Below are 15,353 nucleotides of genomic sequence, written 5' to 3' on the forward strand. Positions count from 1 at the left end.
AGTCTATTAAATCGGTTAGTAATGTATAAAAGAATAAGAACAAGAATTAAGTCACCAGGAGAAAATGCAGCATAAGAGGTTCAAAGTTGAAAAGGTGAATGAATATCGTTCTAACTCCCCCAACATTTCGAGCCTCTCCTGACTCCCAAAATATGCGGCGGAAACCTTCCAGCTCTGTCAGTTCCCACCAGCGAGAATTCTGTTCACCTTGGTATCATAGATTTAAAGCTGGAAGAAACCTTAGAGGTCAGCCCTCTAGTCCAGGGCTTCCTAAACTTTGTCTACCCTAGCCCCTTTTCACCGGAGAAATTTCTACGCAGCTATGGGTGTATAGGTATATAAAGCAGGCATACATAACCTTTTAGTGTGCAAGACCATGTGGGATCGTGAGCCCACAGTTTAAGCAGCTTTGCTCTAGCCCAACCTCATCATTTTACAGATGAGGCTCAGTTAAATTATCCACAGGCACACAAGTGCTAATGGGCAGAGCCAAGATTTAAACCCCCATTCTCTGAATCTAAATCCACGTCTTTGCCCTACACCACCTGTATCTCTTCTTCAGGATCTCCCATAGTGGTATGCACACAGCAGATACAAGGTAATTACAGAATAATTCAAGGAGTTACAATGACTAACAGTTCCTTTTTTAGGGTTATAACAATAACTTTACAACCATTATCCTATAAACACTACTTAGGTTTCCCCCCTCCCCCCAAATTCAGTATCTTACAGAAGCCCATACTGAGGATAAACGGCCTATTTTCTTCCCACTCATACAGCTTTACAAGATTTTTGTGTACCATTAGTTTGCTATTTCTTACCCAGAAGATATTGATTACCTGAAAATCTGCAAATTCTACTATGAACTCTTCCATATGTATTCAGTAAGAGTAGGTTCATTCAGTATTTGTTTCTGGAGGACACTAACTACTCTTTAAATTTCTCTACTTAGAGAAATCCCTATACTCTGTTTCTACAATAAAAAATGTATGTATTTATAAATACATGTATATTTTTTAACTGTCTTTTTTGTGAAATCTTGATTTTTCAGGCTTAACTTCTAAGAAAGATCCCCTTAATGAAATTTTTGTTATTTCCACTATTAAATGCTCTTAGTCTGAAAAGTAGTCTCATTATATTTAATAATTATATAATAAAATGTGTAAAATGGAAAGAGAAATAGATTTACAGACAGGATACCTAAGGTTAAAATATTGCCTCAGGGGGCGGCTAGGTGGCACAGTGGATAAAGCACCAGCCCTGGATTCAGGAGGACCTGAGTTCAAATCCGGCCTCAGACACTTGACACTTGCTAGCTGTGTGACCCTGGGCAAGTCACTTGACATTGCCCTGCAAAAAATATATATATATATTGCCTCAAATGCCTGCTAACTGTGACCACAGATAAGTCACTTACCATTCTATCTGTAAAATGGAGGGTGCTAAGGTTACATTTGTATTACCTACCTCAAAAGTCAATGAGGGTTTGGGGCAGCTAGGTGGCACAGTGGAAAAAGCACCGGCCCTGGATTCAAGAAGACCTCAGTTCAAATTCTGCCTCAGACACTTGACACTTACTAGCTATGTGACCCTGGACAAGTCATTTAACCCTCACTCCCCCCCCCACACAAAAAAAAGAATTCTGGGGGCAGCTAGGTGGCACAGTGGATAAAGCACCAGGCCTTGATTTAGGAGGACCTGAGTTCAAATGTGACCTCAGATACTTGACACTTACTAGCATTGCCCTGCAAAAAAGTCAAGGAGGGTTCATCTAAAAATTGTTTAACTCGCTGAAAACCATGGTTTTCGTTGTTTTTGGTTTTTTTGAAAGCCTAGATGTTATGTTTTAAGAATTAATAAACAAAAACTGCCTAGACCTATTAGAAATACAGAGCAACTATATAAATAGAAAGAATCTGCTACCTGTAATCATATCTTGAAAGGAACTCCAAAAGGAAAAGTTTCAGGAATTTTGTATCTAAAATCCAAAGTATCCACTTCAAAGAAAAAAATATTGTAAACATACATCCAAACAACGTAGTTCAACTACCAAGTCAGGATCACAGAAGATATGGCTATAAACAACAGGAAATCTTTATATATAATGTTCCAAAAGGCAAAACAGAAACACTTACAATCAGGGGTGTGGTAGTAAATGTTTAAAATTGGCTGTCTGCTATGCAACGAGCTTTTAAGTTTAATATGCATTTAACATTTTCTCTGGCACTTTCTTAAGTCTAGACAATCAACAAAACAATAAATCAAACTAATTTGTAACGTACCAATTTCCAAGATGTAAATGCTCATAATGAAAATTTAATAATTTGGCTTTCACCACCAGTATGAGCTGGCTGGTTCTAGCATACTCCAGTACAAGAATACTTTATCCTGCACAACTTATTATTGGGGGAAGGGGGAAGGAAGCTGGAGATGGGGGCCGGGCAAATGGAAGAGGACTTTTAAGGTTTTTTTGTTTGTTTGGGTTTTTTTCGGGTTAAGTGACTTGCCCAGGGTCACACAGCTAATAAGTGTCAAGTGTCTGAGGCCGGATTTAAACTCAGGTCCTCCTGAATCCAGGGCCAGTGCTTTATCCACTGTGCCACCTAGCTGCCTCCTAAGCATTTCTGATAAGAAAACAGCTGAGTAACAATTTTGAAATACAAAGAAACTTAAGTGAGGTACATTTATTTATTGGAGCAATTGGAAAGAGCCATCTGATTGATCTTGTGCTAATATCCTAATGGGCAAAAAGAAACAAGTATCCCTTCAGAACCTTAATATCTTCAAAGGATACTGAGGGAGGTAATTGGAAAAAGGTCTTAGGGATGAACTGGTTCTATTCTAAGGACTATGAGGTTGAGAAAAGTAAACAAAGAGGAAAAAGGGAGAAAAACTTAATATTTCTCATGACTGAGGTTTGTGAAGAGAGTATACGAATATGAAAGAAGGGATGGGAACAGTGATACTCCAATGAACATCATTCTTGTGTGAAACTTACAAAGAAGGGTTGACTTGTGTGTACAGTTTAGTGAAGAAATATATCAAATTCAACAGGGAAACAAGTAGGGACAAGAAGAATAAAACCAGGGAAAAAACTGTCCCAAGTAAAAGAAACTTCCTAATCCTGAAAGAAGTATTAAAAGGCCGGGGGGGGGGGGGGGGTTGTTAAAAATATTTTTGAAAAAAGGAAAAAAAAAGGAGAGGGGGGAAAGAAATGAAAAATAAAGAACCAGAATCTAAATGGGCACACCTTAGATTAAATATTAGATATTTTGGAATGACTGGACAAATTGTGGTATATTAGGGTTCTTAATAGTTTTGGAGTCATGGACCCCTTTGACAATCTGGTAAAGCCTATGGATCCCATCTCAATAATATTTTTAAATATATAAAATAAAATATATAAGATTACAAAGGAAACCAATTAAAATGAAACAATTATAAAAAAATTTACATTCACAGACTCCAAATTAAGAACCTCTTTGGTATATACATATATGGATATAATGAAATATTACTGATCTTTAAGAAATTACAAAAAGAAATTATTTTAGAGAATACTGAGCAGTATGAAATGATGTGGTGAACCCAGCAGAAACAGGAAAATTAACTTTTACAAGAAAGGACACGTAAAGAAAAACAACTTTGACTACCTTAAGAACTATTGATCACTGCAAAAACCAACAATGTCTCCAAAGGACCTTTGGTGAGCATGTTACCCACTCTCACCTCCTGACAAAGAGAAGAGGTAGTGTCAAGCAACAATGACAGCAAAAAAAACCCAAGAGCCACTATAATTTTTTTTAAGTATAGATCAGAATCGAAGGAAATTCAGAAGGAAACATAGACCAACAGGGTAATGTTGAAAGTAATGTATAGTTTTATACTTTTTAAAGCAAGCAGCATGAAATAGAGATCCAGAGCTGTACAAAGAATCTTCTTTTTCTGTTCTATATGTTCCAAATTTTTTTTTATTTTAAACCTATCTATGCCAAAGAAGTCAGAAATAATACCCAGTTCAACTTACCTAACAATTGCTAACAAATGGAAATTTAAATTAAATTAAATAATAACCCAGTTGCTAAAAGTATCTTCAATGAAAAATATCATCTCCGTAATGGTAAACCCAAAGGACAATCAGAGCTGATCAGGTCCTAGAAAATAAACTATCCTTTCATCTTTTAGATCCAGACCTACAAAATGGGAGATGGTAGCGTATATTCTATGAAATTCTGTGTTCAGGATATCCAGTGCCTATTAATCTAAAAACCACTTTCATGAACACTATCTAATAATAATAATAATAATGCAGCAAAGGATTAGTGGAACAATGAAGAAAGTAGAAAAATATTTTTTCCTCAATGTAAATTGGATAACTTCTATTTTTCTTTCCTAGCACTAGGATGTCACATGGCTAAAACCAAGAAGGAGTTTTTAATAAGCATATTGAAAGCAAACTAACACAAGCTGTACTAATCAGAATCTCTATTAAAATTCATCAGTATTTTGCAACAGGAAATTCCAGGTCCCCCCCAAAAAAAGTTTCTCAGCAGCATTAAATTTAACAAAATGTGGGGGAAGTTAGGTGGCATCATGGATAAAGCACTGGCCCAGGATTCAGGAGGACCTGAGTTCAAATCTGGCCTTGGAAACTTGACACTTACTAACTGTGTGACCCTGGGCAAGTCACTCAACCCTCATTGCCCCACCCTACCCCCCCAAAAAATTAACAAAATGGCTATCAGCCATTAAAGGGAAGAACCATCTTCAAGGAATTCTTAGTTCTCTGCTGTAAAAAAGCACTATCTCTGAACAACCAAATTTGCAGGTTGATATTGCTTAGCATCTTATTTTAAAACTAAGTTCTCCTTTGTAACATGGGGGGAGGGGTGGTGGGGAATCAAAATATCCTATTAAGAAACTAAGCTGAAGCTGGTTAAATTTTATGGAAATCCTGCAATCCAAGGCAAAACAAAATTCTCAAACCATATATTTATGAAAACTATTTTTTCATACACACCTTCACACTTAAGTCTCATTATTACAAATGAACATATAAACCCAATGCAAAAGATGATATTAATTCATGAAAATATGTTATATATTTATAATTTAAGGAAAAACCTAGAATAGAAATATTAATATTTCAAACTATAATGTCAGTCCTTCTGAATCAGCTTACTATCTAGAAAGATATTTGCTATTTGATTGATTATTGTTCAATCCATCAAAAATACAATGATATATTCAAGTATATCATGAGGAACCTGTCAAAAAAACCCTCAAAATTCCAGTTTCTGAAATAAAAGGTTTTATTCCCATGGAAACATTAAAACTGTAAGAAAATGCTAAATCTTTTTAAAAATTATATCAGTGTTACAAGTTTGACACCTATTCCTCTGGTCTTTTAAGAAATCATAGTTTGTATTCCATTGTACTGAAATCTAAATTGGGGTTAGCTTTATATGAGTATATGGCCCAATGAACCAGGAGGAAAGGCTTAATGAAATAAACACCCCAAAATCTGTAATCATCTCTACTTTCAGCCTAGAGAAGAAAAGATTTGGGTAAAGAAGATAATGAAAACTGTTTAAATATTTGAAATGCTATCAAATGTTTGATAAACCCAAAGATCCAAACTTTAGGGACAAGAACTCACTATTTGACAAAAGCTGCTGGGAAAACCGGAAAAGTTTATCAGAAACTAGGTATAGACCAACATCTCATACTGTATATACCAAGAGAGATCAAAATAGACATATGATTTAGATGTAAAAGTTAATACCATAAGCAAATTAGGAGACCATGGAATAGTTTACCTGTCAGATCTATGGGTAAGTGAAGAAATTATGACCAAACAAGAAAAAGATATAAAATGGATGATTTCAATTATATTAAATTAAAAAGGGTTGGCACAAACAAAACCAATGCACACAAGATTAGAAATTCGGGGGAAAAATTTTACAGCAAGTTTCTCTGATAAAGACTTCATTTCTCAAATACAGATAACTGAGTCAAACTTATAAAAAGAACATAAGGCATTCCCCAATTGATAAATGGTCAAAGGAAATGAACAGGCAGTTTTTAGACAAAGAAACCAAAGCTATTTATAATTAATAAATTAATAATTAGATTAAAAAATGCTCTGTCATTATTGATTAGAGAAATGCAAATTAAAACAGCTCTCAAGTACCACCTCACATCTATCATCAAGATTAGCCAGTATGACAGAAAAAGAAAATGATAAATATTGGAGGGGATGTGAAGAAACTGGGATACTAATGCACTGTTGGTGGAGTTGTGAACTGATCCAACTATTCTGGAAAACAATTTGTAACTATGTCCAAAGAGCTATAAAAATGTGCATACCCTTTGATGGAGAGATAGCACCACTACTTCTGTATCCAAGAGATTTTTTCAAAAAAAGAAAAGAACCTATTTGCACAAAAAGATTTATAGCAGCTCTTTTAGTGGTGGCAATGGGAAATGGCTGAACAAGTTGTGGTATATGATTATGATAAAGTACTACTATGCTATAAGAAATGATGACTAGGATGCTTTCAGAAAAACCTGGAAAGCCTTACATGAATTGAGGCAAATGTTAATTTAAGTATGGGGAATCAGGAGAATATTGTACACAGTAACAGCAATATTGTATCAGTGATCAACTATAACAGACTTAGCTCTACTCAGCAATACAATGATCTAAGACAATTCCAAAGGACTCATGATGAAAACTGTTATTGACCTCCAGAGAAAGAACTGATAGGGTCTGAATGAAGATTGAAGCACTATTTTTCACTTTTTTTTCATGATTTCTTGGGAATACCTCTGTTTTCTTTCACAATATGATTAATATGGAAATATGTTTTGCATGATTGCACATGTATTGCTTGCCTGATCTCAGGGAGGGGGAAAAGGGAGAAAATGTGGAACTCAAATTTTTTTAAAAAACAAATGTTCCGGCCTCAGACAGTTGATACTTACTAGCTGTGTGACCCTGGGCAAGTCACTTAACCCCCATTGCCCCGCAAAAAAAAAAAAAATAGTTAAAAAATAGTTTTTACATGTAATTTTTAAAAAGTAAAAAGGAAGGAAGGAAGGAATTTAACCAAGGAATTAGATTTGTTCTGCTTAGCCCCAAAGAGCAAAAGAACAAAGAATTCAAGTTGAAAAAAACAAACGCTTTTTAAAATAAATGAAATGAGAGCATTTTAGGGGGGAAAATGCAAAAGAAATGAGAGTTATGAAAGAAAGAAATTAACATTTCAGCACAAGAACTGGCACAAAACCTTACGTAAGCATCAGAATGGACCAAATATAAGCTAATGACTTCATGAGACAACAAAAAATATTTAAATAATATCAAAGGACTGGAAAAATACAAGAAAACATGGCAAAAACAACACATTGAGGAGAAAAAAATGTAAGGAACAATGGACTACTCAAAAGCCATAAGCAGGAAAAGAAAACATCTAGACTTTATATTTCAAGAAAACATAAAAGAAAATTTCTCAGAACCAGAAAGCAAAGTAGAATAAAAGAATTCAATGGCTATATACTGAAAGAAATCCCAAAACAAAAATTCCCAGGAACATCACAGACCTTCTAGGTTAAAGAAAAAATACTACAAGCTACCAGAAAGAAATAATTCAAGTACTGAGAAGCCACAGTCAAGACCACACAAGTTCTAGTAGATATCACAATGAAGGAACAGAGAACTAGGAATATAGTATTCCAAAAGACAAAGGACATGGCATGGGCTTATGGCCAACAATAACTTATTCAGTAAAACTGAGTACAATCTCTTAAAGGAAGTGGGTGGGGGGCAAGAGACATGGAGAAAATCTATAATGAAATAAAGTACCTCATAAAAAGACAAAAGTTGTATAGAACTTCTGAAGTTCAAACACAAGAGTGAAGAAAAATAAAGAAAGGTAAACATGAATGAATAATAAGGCTAAACAAAGATAAATAGGTTATGTTCAAATATAAGGAGATAATACATGTATCCCTTTCTGAACCCTATCTTCATTAAGGATCATAGAAAAATTTTAATTAGATAAAAAGTCTGGAAGGGGATCGGTTATGTTCTGATCTTAAAAGAAAAATGGAAAAGGAAAGGAAGAGGAATATAATAGAGAAAAGGGAAAGGAAGACTAAGGAAAATTATCTCATATAACCAGAATGCCAAGTAGAAGTCTATACAAACAAGAAGGAAGGGGTAGGGGGAGCAGCTGACACTTCAACTTCAATCTCAGCCAAACTAGTCAATTGAGGGAAAAATTTGTACAGACACACATAGCTACAGAAATATATTTCACTCAAAAAAAAATTATGGTGTTAGGAGCACACAATTCCCACAAATGTGGAAAACTGCAAATTATTCCAGGTCTCATCAGAAATATATTTCACTCGGGGCAGCTAGGTGGCGCAGCAGATAAAAGCACAGGCCCTGGATTCAGAAGGATCTGAGTTCAAATTTGGCCTCAGACACTTGACACTTACTAGCTGTGTGACTCTGGGCAAGCTTCTTAAGCCTCATTGCCCTGCAAAAAAGAAAAAGAAATATATTTCACTCAACAGGGAAACAGGATGCAAAGGGAAGAAGAAAGACAGGGAAATTAGTGGAAAGGCAGATTAAAGATGGAGTTAGTCCTAAGCAAAACAAACTGCAAAAATGTACAAAAATATTTATAGTTCTTTTTGTGGTGGCAAAGAAATAGAAACTGAGGGGATATGTGTGTAAATTAGAGAATTGCTGCACAGGTTATAGAAATAAATATAGAATACTACTGTGCTGTAAGAAATAATGAAGAGAGTTGTTTCAGAGAAACCTGAGAAAACTTGTATGAACTGATGCAGGATAAAGTAATCAGAACCAGGAGAATAATTTATATGAAGACAATAATAATGTAAAGTCAAACTCTGATGAGGAAAATGAGCAACCACATTCTACTCCTGAGAGAGGAAAAAATGCAAAATGAGCTATATTTGTTTTTAACATGGTCAATGTACAAATTTTTTTTTTGCTTGACTACATATTTATGTTTGTAACAAGGGTTTTGTTTTTGTTTCTTTTCCCAATCTGGGGAGGAAAGAGGTAGAAAAGAGAAAAGGCATTTTTTTCTGAATGGAGAAAATAAAATTTAATTTGAGAAAAGAATGGTGGTGATGTGGGTTTCTTTGTAGTGAAGGAATCAGGAGTTGTCTGCATATTGTCTCCTCCTTTAAACTGTGAGCTCACCTTTCTTTGTATCCCCAGGACTTAGCTCAGTGCCTGGCATAAGTAAGTGCTTCATATTTACTAACTGACTCACTGATAAATAAGGAAAGACTGAAGACTAAAGGATAAGGATGAAAGTTGGAGTAATTTACTTGAAAAGATGGGATAAAATAGGATCAAGGATACATGTAAAATGTACATTATTTCACATGTATAATTGGTATCACATTGCTTGCCTTCTGAATGGATGGGAAAAGGTAAGAGGGAAAGAATTCAGAACTCAAAATATTTCAAAGATAAATGGCAAAAATAAATAAATAAATAATAAATTGGTTCTCCAGAAAAAAATAAATAGATAGGTAAGAAAAATACATGTAAAATGGATGGTCTTGAGGAAAAGGTTTATCTTATCATCAGAAACTTAAGTGAAGGAGGAAACGGTATATGATGTCGAAGGGATGTAAGATGAGGAGGAGGGATTGTCAAATGAGGAAGAGGAGAAAAGGAGCTTTCCTTAAATGGCTTCAATTACTGCTAAGGTATGAAATGAGGTATAACAGAGAGGATGGGTTGCTGAAAATGGGCTTGAGGAGAATAAAGGTTCTGAAGAGCCACTATGGAGTGTAAGATCAAGAATTAAGAAGAATAGCACATGTCGCTTTAAGGTTTGCAAAGCCCTTTATATTTATTATCTCATTTGATTCTCACAACAACCCTATGAAGGAGAAATAAAAGGATTACATTATTGCAGTCAGGGTCCAGTTGACACCAGATAACAAATTTGTAGTGGACTCATTCAATCACTAGTGAAAGACTTTCCTCAGCTCCAGTTAGGAGAATGGGAGCAGGAAAAGAGGAAGTAAATTATGGAAATAACCCATTGGTAGGATTTAGCAAAGTATGACTAGCAAGACAAGGAGGCAAGGGATTGAAGAGCAGAGAATAGTATAGAGTTGAAATGATTCATTAAGGAGTCTAGATTAGGAAGGGAGGAGACTATTCACAGAGGAGAGGGGATGTCCTGGCAAAGCACTGAGAGATGAAGGAGTTGCAGGCCATAGGATGAATAGTTAATGTCCTAGAATATTGAGTTTGTCAAGGACAGAAATTGAAACTAACTTTATATAATGAACAAAGCACAATAATAACTTCAATAATTCAAGTAAAGACCAGAACTTTTATGCAAAACAAAAAGTCAGTGATTTTGTTGCTGGCACATATGCATGATAATGGCAGGAATAAGAAACCGAGATGGGCTAATAGCCAGCTCCAACTAATCTTTTGTCCTTGCCCCAAGGCTCCTTTGCATGTCAATCAGTGAGTATCATGGGATTGAGGTAAGTCTAACTGTTGCAGCTGCCACACAGTTCCCAGCTGCCACACAGTTCCAGTGGGGATTTTGTTGGATGGAGACCTTAAAATGGATTTTAGGGACAAAGAATGACAATCAGAAATTTAACAAAAATTATGATCAAGAATAGGAGTGAAGAAGAATTTTATAACGCTGTCAGTTAGTTGGTTTGAAATCAGAACTTCAAACCCACACCAAAAAAAAAAAAAAAAGCCCTCTGAGACTGGGGCATTCTGCCAGCTTTCATTAGCTGCCTGTCATATGAGGGAGCTCAGAAACCTCAGCTATGAATATTTAGTGCATACTAAAAAGTGGGAGGGGAAAGAGCCTTGCCAGAAAGAGGCTTACTAGCCACTACACCAAAACACAGGATAACAGAAAAGGAGAAGTCTGAAGAGGCTAAAATGTAGCCTATGGGCAGAGAACGGTTTCAGCAATGCTAAGATCACAGGAAATCCCTGGTGGAAATATACAGGCACTGAAGAATAAAGACTGGATGCCCAGTGGAGATCACAACAATGACACTACCTGAGACATCAGAAGCAGCTTCAGTATCCAAATCGTCAATTGCCCTGACCACTTGTGTGCCCTGGCTTCATGGGTTCTAGTGTGTCTGCCTATATACAAGTTCCCTACTTGTGGACCCTAATACACATTTCCTGATCAGACATGTTGTGCCTATGTGAGTTCTTCAATGGTGGTGTGGCAATCTGTGCAAGGGGTACCCACATCTTCTCTTCTCACTCAATCTACAATGCTATTTGACTGAAGAAGAAAAAATTTGCCTTTTGCTTTTTATTAACCTCATATTCTAGTTGTCTGGTAAAAGTACACACATAAAAAATCATGAGGTACTGCTATGAATGGGATAGTTAAAGGGAGGTTCTACATGTGAAGACTCCTGGTGCAACAAGAGAGGGAGAGGTGAAAAGGACCTCAATTAAGAATCTATATAGCATTTTAATGCTAGCACTACAGAGATTCACTAAAAAAATTTTTTTAATGTTTCCTCTCCTAGGCTGACTAAACAGCAAGGTTTTCTGATAAAACATTTTCAGACCAAACCAGTTGTTTTACCATAACCACCAAATGTTGAAGAGCTGCTGCATATTGCTATTGTAATTATAACTGGAGCTAAAACAGCACCATGGCTAAGTAATAACTGGAATGTTGCTGTGTTCTAGTGAGAGCTGAACCCTAACAAGGACTGTTAATTTCAGAGGTACCCATTAAAAACAATGATGAAGATAATGAATGGATTTTATGTGGTATGGACAACATAAGGAAATGTTAGGTACTAGAGGTAGAGTTCTCAAAAACAAGATCAGAACAATGACTGTACAATGCCAACTGACTAATGTAAGGACGCATTATATCATCTCCAAAGAGATAAAGATTAACAAGGTTACCTAGAAATTAAATACTACACTACCCTCTAATAAGAATGAGAACCTTGGGGGTGGGGGGGAAACAATAGCTGAAAATTTCATGGAAAGTAAAGAATTCCATAATGTTCAAGTTAACATCTGCTCGAGAAGAAGAGAGTCAAAATCTGTACTAGTGGCAACTGCTGGAGCCAAAAATTAGAATATAAAGTCTATCAGCACAAATACAAGGTATTGACTAAGCAAAATTAAAAGTCTTCTGGAAAAATAGCTATGCCTTTCTGAGGAGGATCTATATGAGTACTGACTATGACATGAGGTACAATAGTAACAATATAATGAAATGGAGGAAATTAGTGGAAAGCTTCAGAAGATCCACATTTGATGTCATTTGAATGCTGAAAATAGAAAATACTGAGGTCACAATATTGAAGTGCTTAGAGAGACTGGATATAGGGGAGCACAGCACACTTGAAAATCTTGATTTATTTTCATAAAAATAATCACACCTTCAAAGCATAATTCATCATACATGGAGACTGGGGGAGGGGGAGCCAAGGGGAATGGAATAACTGCTAGAGGGATTCTATGTCCCCTGAGACTGCTATAATAGCTGTGAAGACCTAGCAGGAACACTGAAGCACTAGCCAACCAGTCTCTGACAATACTACTGATAGTGCTAATGTGATAAAACCAAACCTGTGAATCTAAGAAACAGACAAAGCATCACTAGGTTGGAGTGTTCCAAACTTCAGCGATGATCACTTTCTTTCTCTGAGCCCCAGGAAGAGGATGCGGCAGCTACCTAAGGCAGGCAGGAAATGTCTCGATGGTCCTCTCCAGCCCGCTACCTTGGCGGCAGCAACTGCTTCCTTCGCCCTCACCTTTGAAGACCACAGATCCCGCAGCCCTCTCCTCATAGTGGCTGGGGAGGGCTGCGCCGGGGCCAAGCCTCCAACTGCGGGAGTGGGGTGATTCTCCTCGTATTCATCTCCACAGGTCCCAAGCGCAAGAGGTGTTCGTGTTGCTGAGAGACCTAAGGTATTACTCTTAACCCTGGTTTCTGGGTCCAGAGAGGCATGAGATTCAGAGAGCTGTATCTGAACAAAATAGAAGAAAGCAAGATATCATCATAAGGAAAACCAGGGGTGAAACCAACTACATCACATCCAGAAGATAGAAGGCACAAAAATGACCAACAATCGATATGGAAATCCTCAAGAGGAAATGTCAAATGAAAGAGAATCTGGGAAAGGGCCCAGCAATGACTCTTCAGGCTAAGGAGGATATAACAGTATTAAGTGCCACTGAAGAAATCCAGTGGATGTTCTGTTTCTGGACTTAAGGATGTCCCCAAGGATGTAGAAACAATAGGGTCTCAAAGCCTGGATGCAGAAAATAAATCTCTAAGTGTTGGTGAAACAGATAAAGGGAGCTCTCCAGAGATAGAACCAGAGCAGAATGAAAGCCAGGATGATCCCAGTGGTAAACAAGGGTATTCTCACAATTCAGAAGGCTTGTGGGAAAGACCCTTGAATCAAAACACTAACAGTTCTTTAAATGAAAAAGAAAGTCCAACTCTTCCCCAGGAGAATAGCTCTGCAGTTCTCAGAGAAGATAATGAGAAATCCAGTACTTCATAAGATCTTAATACTGATCAAAAGGTTCCAGATGCTATGGAAACCCAGAACTCAGTTCCTACTAAAGAAATGCTAGAGCTCAGCTCCTGCCAAAGAAACGCTAGAGAAAGAGAGTGTGGTGAGGAAACGACTTAGAGCACAAGAACAAGAGCCAGTGGAAGCACACATACCAGAAGCAAGCAGAAAGAAAACCCAGGATGTGGGGAAAAACCCTGAAAATAATTTTTGGAGCAAATTAGCTGTTTATTCCACATTTATACAGTCTTTTGATTGTATTCACTGTGGTAGCCATCATTTCCAAGTGTGGCAACATCTCATCTCAGGCTCAGCATGTGCCAAAAAAAAAACCCTGCTTTGGAAGCCTTCTTTGATCAGTTCAGCCAACTGAAGGACAAATTTCCAGGCTAGAGCTCTTACCTCTGGCAACAGGGACACAAGTTCCTCCAGAGACACCTAAATGCTTCTAGCCCCACAGAACCAGCCACCATCAATCATCTTTACAGCTGCTCAGGAGGGGAGAGAAACCTTGAAGTGCCTGAGCCACCACATTGCTGATGTCTACACATTCTCCCAAAATGTCTCTGCCATTAGGATCAATGGCGCTCAGCGGAACTCTGAGGACAGTGACACCGTCAAGCTGTTGGTGGACATTGAGCTAAGCACTGGGTTTGACAATGGACGAAAAGCAGGTGTGGTCCATCGCTGTGAGTCCCTTCCTGCAGGCTCTACTTTGATCTTTTACAAGTACTGTGACCATGAGTATGCAGCCTTCAAGGATGTTGCCCTGGTGCTGACAGTTCTTCTAGAAGAGGAAAAGCTAGATACAAATATGGGTCCAAGAGAAACTGAGGAAAAAGTGAGAGATCTGCTTTGGGCTAGGTTTACTAATTCGGACACCCCCAGCTCCTTCAATCATATGGATTCAGACAAACTGAGTGGCCTGTGGAGTTGCATCTCCCACCTGGTGCTGCCAGTGCAACCGGTCAAGAAGACAGAAGAAGAGGGTTGTCTTCTCTAAAGCAAAGCACAGAATTCTGTATGACCGTACTCTAAGGACAACATGAATATGACTGGTCTTAGAAAACTTTTGAGAGAACCACTCTGAAAAGCAGCAGATTAGCTTTCGGACAAATTTTGCACTTTTGTATCTTTCTACCTCTTGTGAAAATTTCCTAAATGAAAACTGATGAAACCACTAAGATCTGAAATGCAGCCCAATAGTTTTTTTCAATTCAGAGTTATATATATTTGGGGGGGAGGGCAATGAGGGTTAAGTGACTTGCCCAGGGTCACACAGCTAGTAAGTGTCAAGTGTCTGAGGCCGGATTTGAAATCAGGTCCTCCTGAATCCAGGACCAGTGCTTTATCCACTGCACCGCCTAGCTGCCCCGCCCCAGAGTCCTTTTTAAATCTGAAAAGATAACATCACAGGTCACTGTATTAGGAGAATATTCTTATTTCCAAGGGTTAACTATAGGATCTTCATTATTGTCTCAAGTGAGAACATAAAAAGGTATCATCTCACCAGAGAGTTAGTGTTTTCATTTAGAGGGCTCTAGTCAAAGAGACTCCAAAGTCTTATTAAAGTAGATGGCGGGGGCAGCTAGGTGGCACAGTGTATAAAGCACCAGCCCTGGATTCAGGAGGACCTGAGTTTAAATCTGGCCTCAGACACTTGATACTTACTAGCTGTGTGACTCTAGGCAAGTCACTTAACCCTCATTGCCCTGCCAAAAAAAAAAAAATAGATG

The 15,353-nt window shown here is 37.4% G+C and overlaps 1 protein-coding gene and 1 pseudogene across 4 annotated transcripts in view; one reads left to right on the forward strand and one right to left on the reverse strand.

The window, feature by feature from the left end:
- SFMBT1 (Scm like with four mbt domains 1) overlaps nt 1-15,353 on the reverse strand; it is a 182,305-nt gene that overhangs the window by 141,995 nt on the left and 24,957 nt on the right. The gene's annotated exons all lie outside the window — the stretch shown is intronic.
- LOC122741824 lies at nt 13,154-14,620 on the forward strand (annotated as a pseudogene).

Source organism: Dromiciops gliroides, chromosome 1 (assembly GCF_019393635.1).
Source record: "Dromiciops gliroides isolate mDroGli1 chromosome 1, mDroGli1.pri, whole genome shotgun sequence".
In the NCBI taxonomy this organism is placed as follows: domain Eukaryota; kingdom Metazoa; phylum Chordata; class Mammalia; order Microbiotheria; family Microbiotheriidae; genus Dromiciops; species Dromiciops gliroides.